Genomic DNA, 8042 nt, shown 5'->3' on the forward strand with positions numbered 1-8042 from the left:
AAGGCTGAGCCAGCACCCTCCCCCTCCCTCTTTTTAAAATGTCTCTGCGCCTTTTTAATTTCAAAGACTATTCAGTACACCTGATAGTAATCATCACAAAACAATCACTAAATAATAAAACAAAATGAACCTGAACTGAAAATTACCAACACAGATAGAAAACTGAAACAGCAAAAAACCTGTTCTCCGTTCAGTACAGCAAATGATCAATACCATGTCCACAAAGGCCTTCCTAAACTGCCATGTTTTGACTACTTATCAGGAAGCCAATTGTGACGGAGCCCAGTGGACTCGGAAAAGCCATTCCACCTATGGTGTGCAGCAGCCAAAAGGATAGAAAACTACCAATCAGAAATGCTAAAGTAATGGAATGCCTGCATTGGCAGGGGTTTGGACTATATGACCTTTAGGGCCTCTTCCAATCCTATGCTTCCGTAAAGGCCCCTTTTGCATCCTTGCTTGCCAAATATCAGATGATGGGAGCGACAGAGAATGAGGCCTCTGATGTAGATCTAATTATATAGGTATGATTATATAGGCAAGATAAGTTGGCCTCAGGCTACTTAGGGTGTTACAGACAGGGACGAATGCTTCGAAACAAGCTGTCTGCCAAGAAAGAAGATACAAGTTGGGGTAATATATGCTACAACCAGTGGCGTAGCGTGGGGGCCCGCCAGAGGGGTGTTTGCCCTCAACACAAAATTGTTAGGGGCGCGAAATTTCAACACCCGGTGCTGTCTCAATACAGCTGAACGCTTCCATTGCTGGGCTCCGTTGAAAACAGTTTCTCCATGTGAACCAGGAAGTGACCTCTCCAGACAATGGAATAACTCTTCTTATCTCTGTGGCATTAGGCAGTCAAATGCACAAGCATGCTCTGTCCGTTTTCCTCCCTCCCACCCCCTCTTTGCGGCCACGGGCACTGGCAACCCATGCTATACCACTGGTACCAACTAGTCTGCTCCTGTTCATATTTTGACAGTGAGTTTTGAACCAACTGACATTTCTGAATACCCTACAGCTCTATGGAGTCCAATCTGGATGTTTCTGAAACATGAATAACCAAAGTTAGACTGGCATTGATAAAAAGCCACCTTTGGCCACCACTGCCACTTAGCCATGCAAGAACATGTATGTCATTCTGAACTCCTTGGAGGCCGCTTATAATACAGTGGTACCTCGGGTTAAGTACTTAATTCATTCCGGAGGTCCGTACTTAACCTGAAACTGTTCTTAACCTGAAGCACCACTTTAGCTAATGGGGCCTCCTGCTGCCGCCGCGCCGCCGGAGCACGATTTCTGTTCTCATCCTGAAGCAAAGTTCTTAACCTGAAGCTCTATTTCTGGGTTAGCGGAGTCTGTAACCTAAAGCGTATGTAACCCGAAGCATATGTAACCTGAGGTACCACTGTTTAATCCCTTCTCCTCAAGTCGGGAGATGGTGTACCTTTGAATAGCAGATAGTGGGGACCAGAAATGTTGCCTTCAGGCCCTGCTTGTGAGTTTTCCAGTGGGCCCTGCTGGGAGCAGAATATTGAGCTAGATGGATCTTTGGCCTGATCCAGCAAGCCAGTTTTTATACAAACTTGTGTTTGTGACTATGGAGCGAGGAAAAGGAGAAGCGCGGGAAAAGGAGAAACAGCATATGAATGGGAATGTGAAAGTAAGGGAATCTGAGCATGTTTGTAACAGAGGAAACAGCCAGGAGGGGCCAGGAGGGAGGGAGAGGATGTAGGAATGATGGGCTAATAGAATGACTGCAGTGACAGTCATGCCACACAAGAATAGTCGGCATCAGGGAAATCAGTTAAAGCTGTATTGATTCCCTTTAGAGGTGAGAGAAAACAGACACAGTCAGCTGCCAGGGAACGGTTTTGCACAGGAGCTGCACAGCCTCTCGGCTGGTTTTCTTTTATTAATGATTTTCCTTTCCCCAAAAAGACCACCGACTTAAAAATAAAATGAAAAAGAAGCAGGCCCCACCACCTGCCCCCCTCTCGTTGCCCCTCTCCTTTTAGTAATAGGAGATGCAATCAAAGCAGGCCCAGGGAAAAGGAAGTAGTGCATTCAGAAAGCCAACTGTACCCTCCGGCAACAGAGGAGGAAAGGAAAGACGGATAAAAAGAGCCAGAGTTAAAGGGGGAGAGAGGGAGGGAGGCGAAAACCCAGCCCTGGTGCTTTCTTCTTCTTCCAAGCAGCGTTCACCTAATCAGCTCCAGAGCGCTCAGCTCACAGTACTAGGAAACAGAACACATCAAATCCATATCACTTCCCTCTTAATGGGGAATGCTCATCTCGCCAGTCCTCATCGGAAAGCATGTGATTTCTTTCTCTTTTTCCTTTCTCATCTTGAATATGCACATGGAAAAGAAATTAGGCCAGCCCTTTTTATTTCACAGCACAGTGTGCATGCGTATGTGTGTGTGTACATACATACACACCTCAACATTTTACAGATGAAAACAGGGATACGCTTAGGTACTTGTATCATCCGTATTCTGCTATACTAATGATCTCCCTCTGAGCCCTTCAGCACCACACTTAGTCAGACATTGCTGTCGGTTCTCCTCTTACTACTGTATGCAAAGCAAACCTGCCAACATCTCAGAAAGGAAAGCGGGGCAACTATTGAGTAATTCACACAGGTCTAGTCCCACACCGCAGATCTGAGCCCCCACTCCCACCTGCTACACACATTACTGAAAGCCTTTCTTAAAATGTCTGTATGTTGTAATTGTTTACTCTGCAACAGCCTATCCTGCTGTGATAGTAAACTGGCTGTAATAATTTCCTTTTTTTATTAAAAAAAAATACAGTTTATGAATGCCTAATAGAGTGCTCAATATCCCAGTGGAGCTGACTGCACTTACCTCAGAATAGCTGCAACTCAAACACATCCAGTTTGTTCTCCAGCCTGGTATGTTAATATTGGTCTCTCCTGAGTGCTGTTTTTAGGAGTGTTGTTTGTTATATGCTAATTTTTAGTATTTGGATTTTGGATTTTTATTGACAGTATGTATTTTCATTTTATTTGTATTCTAGCTTTGTGATTGTTATGGGTTTGTTTTTGTATTTTTACATTTGTATACAACTTACAGATTATTATTATTATTATTTCAATATTGTGGTCTATAAATGGATTAAATAGATAAATATTTGAAAATATTGTATAATGTATTGTTTTGTAAGCCACCTTGAATTCATTATTTGGAAAATGAAAGGCTCTTAGATTTTGAAAAACAAAAAATGAACTGAGCAAACAGTTACTATTAGGACAGGTGATTATGGGGAGGCTTGCAATTTTTTTAAAATAAAAAGGCATCTTTATATCTTCCACATTTAAGCACTTCCTTTGTGATTTGGATTTTGTGATATTTGAAATTTCTGAGTTTGGGTAAAGTTGTGATAGTTACATAGACAATCTTATTAATGTAAAAAGAAGTGTTTTACACAATTTTAGTTTATAAAAAATTGCTGTGTCAAGTCTTACAGTTGTATTTTTGGTACAGTGGTACCACGGTTTTCTAATGTCTCTTTTGACGAACATTTCAGTTTTCGAACGCCGTAAACCTGGAAGTAAATGCTTCGGTTTTCAAACACGCCTCGGAAGTCAAACATGCCACGCGGCTTCCGCTGAGTGCAAGATCCTGAGACCTAGATTTCGGTTATTGAGTTTTCGGTTTTTGAATGTTTCAGCACTTGAATGGTCTTCCAGAATGGATTACGTTCAAAAACCAAGGTACCACTGTATTTGTTTCCATGATAATTCTGATCTCATCAGTTGTTGCTCTCATTTATTGACACTTTACTTATTCAGTTTTGTTATGATTTGTGTTCATTTCATGTTTTGCCTAGATGAAATATTGTTTATGTAAGGGGTTTCTTTTTAAAGAAGAAAAAATATTTCACTGATGTTATTTATAAATATTAATATTTTATAGTGATATAATATAGTACCATGATGAAAAACCCTCTGCTCAAAATATCTTGAATTCCTGCAAATTCCGGCTGAAACAAAGCCCTGAGTGTAGCTGATGGGTCTTAAACCCTTGGCGACTTAGGGACTTCCCCTGCATGTGAAGACATGCTCTGGCAAATTGAGCAGTTAAGACCAATAGCGGGTCCATCAGTCAAGAAAGCGGTTTCTGCATATGCTATTGAGGGAAATGAGGGGCAGATGGGGCTCATCAAGCTGGGATGGAAGTCCACCTAGGAGATGGAAAACTGATCCTAAACGTCTGCTGCCTTGCAGTTATACCCATTCATGAGGAAGACTTCAGAAGTAAACCCTGAGGAACAATCTGTAGCTGCTGCCTTGTCCCTTGGCAGCCCAGGACCTCCATGCATACTGCCCAGGCATGCACCCCAGAGATATTTTTGCTCTGTTTTGTGCAGCAGCCCTTTTGGTGTGTATGGCAGCTGGCTGCCATCACTGCTCAGGGCAAGCGGGTGGAGGCCAAGCTACCTCTGCCATTGCACCGCAGGATGGCTGCCGTGTCCCATTCCTGCTGCAACTTCATCAGGCTGCTGATAGGCTGCCACGGCCCCTTTAACCATTCTTCATTGACTGACTAGTACATGGCCGAAGCTCAGTCCCTTATGGTGGCTGCAGCACTGACCAGTTCATTTGCAATATGTCGCACACAGCATAAGGTTGACTTGTGTTTTAATGTAGAATGCTGGCAAGTGTTTTAATCTCTTTTCAGGTTACGTTGATTTTAGTTATCTTTTGAATATTTTAAAATATCTGTCTTGACTGTCTTTTATTGATAATGTTGTGTGTGGTTGCTTTTTTATTTTTTTAGATCACTCGGATGCTTTATTACAACCAACTGATATGTAAAGGTAAAGGTACCCCTGCCCGTACGGGCCAGTATTGACAGACTCTAGGGTTGTGCGCTCATCTCACTCTAGAGGCCAGGAGCCAGCGCTGTCCGCAGACACTTCCGGGTCACGTGGCCAGCGTGACGAAGCTGCTCTGGCGAACCGGCACCAGAGCAGCACACGGAAACGCCGTTTACCTTCCTGCTATAAAGCGGTACCTATTTATCTACTTGCACTTAAGGGTGCTTTCGAACTGCTAGGTGGGCAGGGACCGAACGACGGGAGCTCACCCCGCCGCAGGGATTCGAACCGCCGACCATGCGATCGGCAAGTCCTAGGCGCTGAGGTTTTACCCACAGCGCCACCCGCGTCCCCCAACTGATATGTACATTTTGTTAAATAAATAAGTACAATGCTTCCTGATCCAGGGCTTGCAATTGCCTACCATGGATGGCTGCATGTTCAGATCCTAAAAAGGAGCAAATTAAAGGGAGAAAGCCAGAGCCTCATTCAGTAACTAACCATGAGCTTAAAAATCAAAAAACAAAACAGGTTAAGCTGCTCCCTGGTCTCCACTTGTTATGCATCTCAGCTGCTTATGAGCCAAGACAGTGACAAATGAGAATCAGCAGTTGAGGTGGGGTCTAGCCACATGGGATCAGAGTGGGTTAAATAGCACTTGGCCTATACTTTAGCTCTTGCAGAAGAAAGTTGCTAATACAAAGTTCCTTAGGGCCAGATGGGAAGACCCTAGAGCCCCATAGCTACTAGTTATCTGCACTGAATTTAGAATGGCCCCACTGACTTCAAGAGAGATTGATGTGGTTTGATCCAATCCTGTCTATTTGCCACTGTCCTACTTTCACTTTACATGTACAAACATGAGAAGGAATTCTTATCAGCTCCTAAACATTTTTAATTTGGGTGCCAGTTTTTAGAACCAATACCTAATTGTTGGCAATTCTAGTTTCCAAGGCAACTAAATAATCCCTGCAAACACTGGGAGGGCAATCCTGCTCTTATGGCAGAATTCCCACTCCCTTTGGCGGCTTTAGGAATTTATCCCAGGAAACCAAATGTACATGTGCTGGAATGCTGTTAATTTTAATAGCATCGAACCCAAGCTGATGCATTTAGGAAATGATTGTACATACAGGTAGGTTCCTAACTTCAATCTCATATGAGGAAAACGTCTTTAGACAAACACTTCTCAAAGATTTGCTGCAGGAAGAAAATTTCTGCATTCCTCTCATTCACTCACAAGCATTTACTGATTTCAACACTTCTCCCACTTCAAATCAGTTGAAACCCATAGCTGATGTAGAGTTATGGCATTCCTCAATTTAGGAAAAGTATTCTCTGATTTGATGCAAATTATTATTTTTTATTATTTTTATAATATGATCAGTGTATACAGCACTTTATGAGGTAACATAAGCAAAAATTAAATCCCCAAGAAGCTTACTTTCTCAGTTTGGGGTTTGTGTGAGGGTTTTTTTTTGGGGGGGGTGTTTGATATAACAGAACTCCTTCACTGGGGCAAAAAAACAACAACCACCCTTGGAGCTCTCCTTCAAAACATTTACTTATCTCAATAAATGCTCTGCCAGAATTGATACTGTGGGACTTGAAATGCAATCATTTTAGATTTATAACTATTTATGGCCACATATTTCATTAATAAATGCAACACTCCAGTTCATTGTTAATTGAAAAATGAGCCCATTACTTATTCTCATTTGCAAAGCCAGACCGAAATGGCAACAACCGGAACTTTGTTTATACCCTGTGCTTCAAACAATTATATTTAAAATCTTAGAATATTTGTCCAGATATACAGGAGAACTATCATTTTCGGAGCCTCTGTGTTCACCTTGACTATAATCCAGGCAAAGAAAACACTTTTGATTTCAGTGTGTTAAAGATGTGCTTACCTATTTTTAACTGAAACCAAGGAGACTTGCAGCACAAACCTATGTATGTTTAGGCAGATGTGAGCCCCTCACTGTGTTTAAGTGCTGCCTATGGGTTTGCAGCCTTAAATGTGCTTCATTCTAGTTGCATAGTGTCCTCTGCTCCTGACATGTAGAAAATTGTATTGATTGCTGCACTTTGGTCTCACCCTTACCCATCCTTTGCTATAATGTAGATTATTACCGGCAATTAGGGTTGTGTGGGTATGGCTTGGTTTCCATCAGTCTGTTAAGTCTTTCCTTCCTTTTGTGTTATTTTTAAAATATATTGTTAAGAACAATGCAATTGGGTATCTGTGGGCTGGGATCACACCTAATTTGTAAGTAAGCATGTTTTGCATGATCACTGCAGATGGTGACAGCAGCCACGAAATTAAGAGACGCCTGCTTCTTGGGAGGAAAGCAATGACCAACCTAGACAGCATCTTAAAAAGTAGAGACATCACCTTGCCAACAAAGGTCCGTATAGTAAAAGCTATGGTTTTCCCAGTAGTGATGTATGGAAGTGAGAGCTGGACCATAAAGAAGGCTGATCGTCGAAGAATTGATGCTTTTGAATTATGGTGCTGGAGGAGACTCTTGAGAGTCCCATGGACTGCAAGAAGATCAAACCTATCCATTCTTAAGGAAATCAGCCCTGAGTGCTCACTGGAAGGACAGATCGTGAAGCTGAGGCTCCAATACTTTGGCCACCTCATGAGAAGAGAAGACTCCCTGGAAAAGACCCTGATGTTGGGAAAGATGGAGGGCACAAGGAGAAGGGGACGACAGAGGACGAGATGGTTGGATAGTGTCTTCGAAGCTACAAACATGAGTCTGACTAAACTGCGGGAGGCAGTGGAAGACAGAAGTGCCTGGCGTGCTCTGGTCCATGGGGTCACGAAGAGTCGGACACGACTAAACGACTAAACAACAACAACAATGTTTTGCATTTCCCCTATTATTTCCCAGTGTGCAAATTACTGCAGCTCACCTAATGAATTTCCACAATTACTTAGTACTGAATGGGAGCAAAAAGTCTGCAGACTTCTTCATCTTTGAACAAGTGGATAAGAAAGCATTTAAGTTTTAAGGATGCTCCCAAGAACAAGCATATCAACTATGCAGGGGGACTGCAAGCCATCTTTCAGGGTTTTACAATTTCATTTCAGCAGGCATTGCTCATCTCTTTGCAGCCATAATTGCTAGAAATGTGCTTTTAAAAATCTATTGCTTATAGAAGATTTGTAAATGCAGAATTGTTCC

The 8042-nt window shown here is 42.4% G+C and overlaps 1 long non-coding RNA gene across 2 annotated transcripts; it reads left to right on the forward strand.

Moving 5' to 3' along the window:
* Window positions 1–2149: 2149 nt before the first annotated feature.
* LOC310763081 lies at window positions 2150–4844 on the forward strand. 2 transcript variants are annotated; one of them, XR_014548463.1, is made up of 4 exons: window positions 2150–2319; window positions 2817–2917; window positions 3553–3739; window positions 4806–4844. It is a non-coding gene; the product is annotated as an uncharacterized lncRNA (long non-coding RNA). The 2 variants fall into 2 exon arrangements; XR_014548464.1 differs by lacking the exon at window positions 2150–2319 and adding an exon at window positions 2364–2478.
* The last annotated feature ends 3198 nt before the right edge of the window (window positions 4845–8042 follow it).

Source organism: Podarcis filfolensis (genome assembly GCF_964270895.1).
Source record: "Podarcis filfolensis genome assembly, chromosome: 5".
Taxonomy (NCBI): domain Eukaryota; kingdom Metazoa; phylum Chordata; class Lepidosauria; order Squamata; family Lacertidae; genus Podarcis; species Podarcis filfolensis.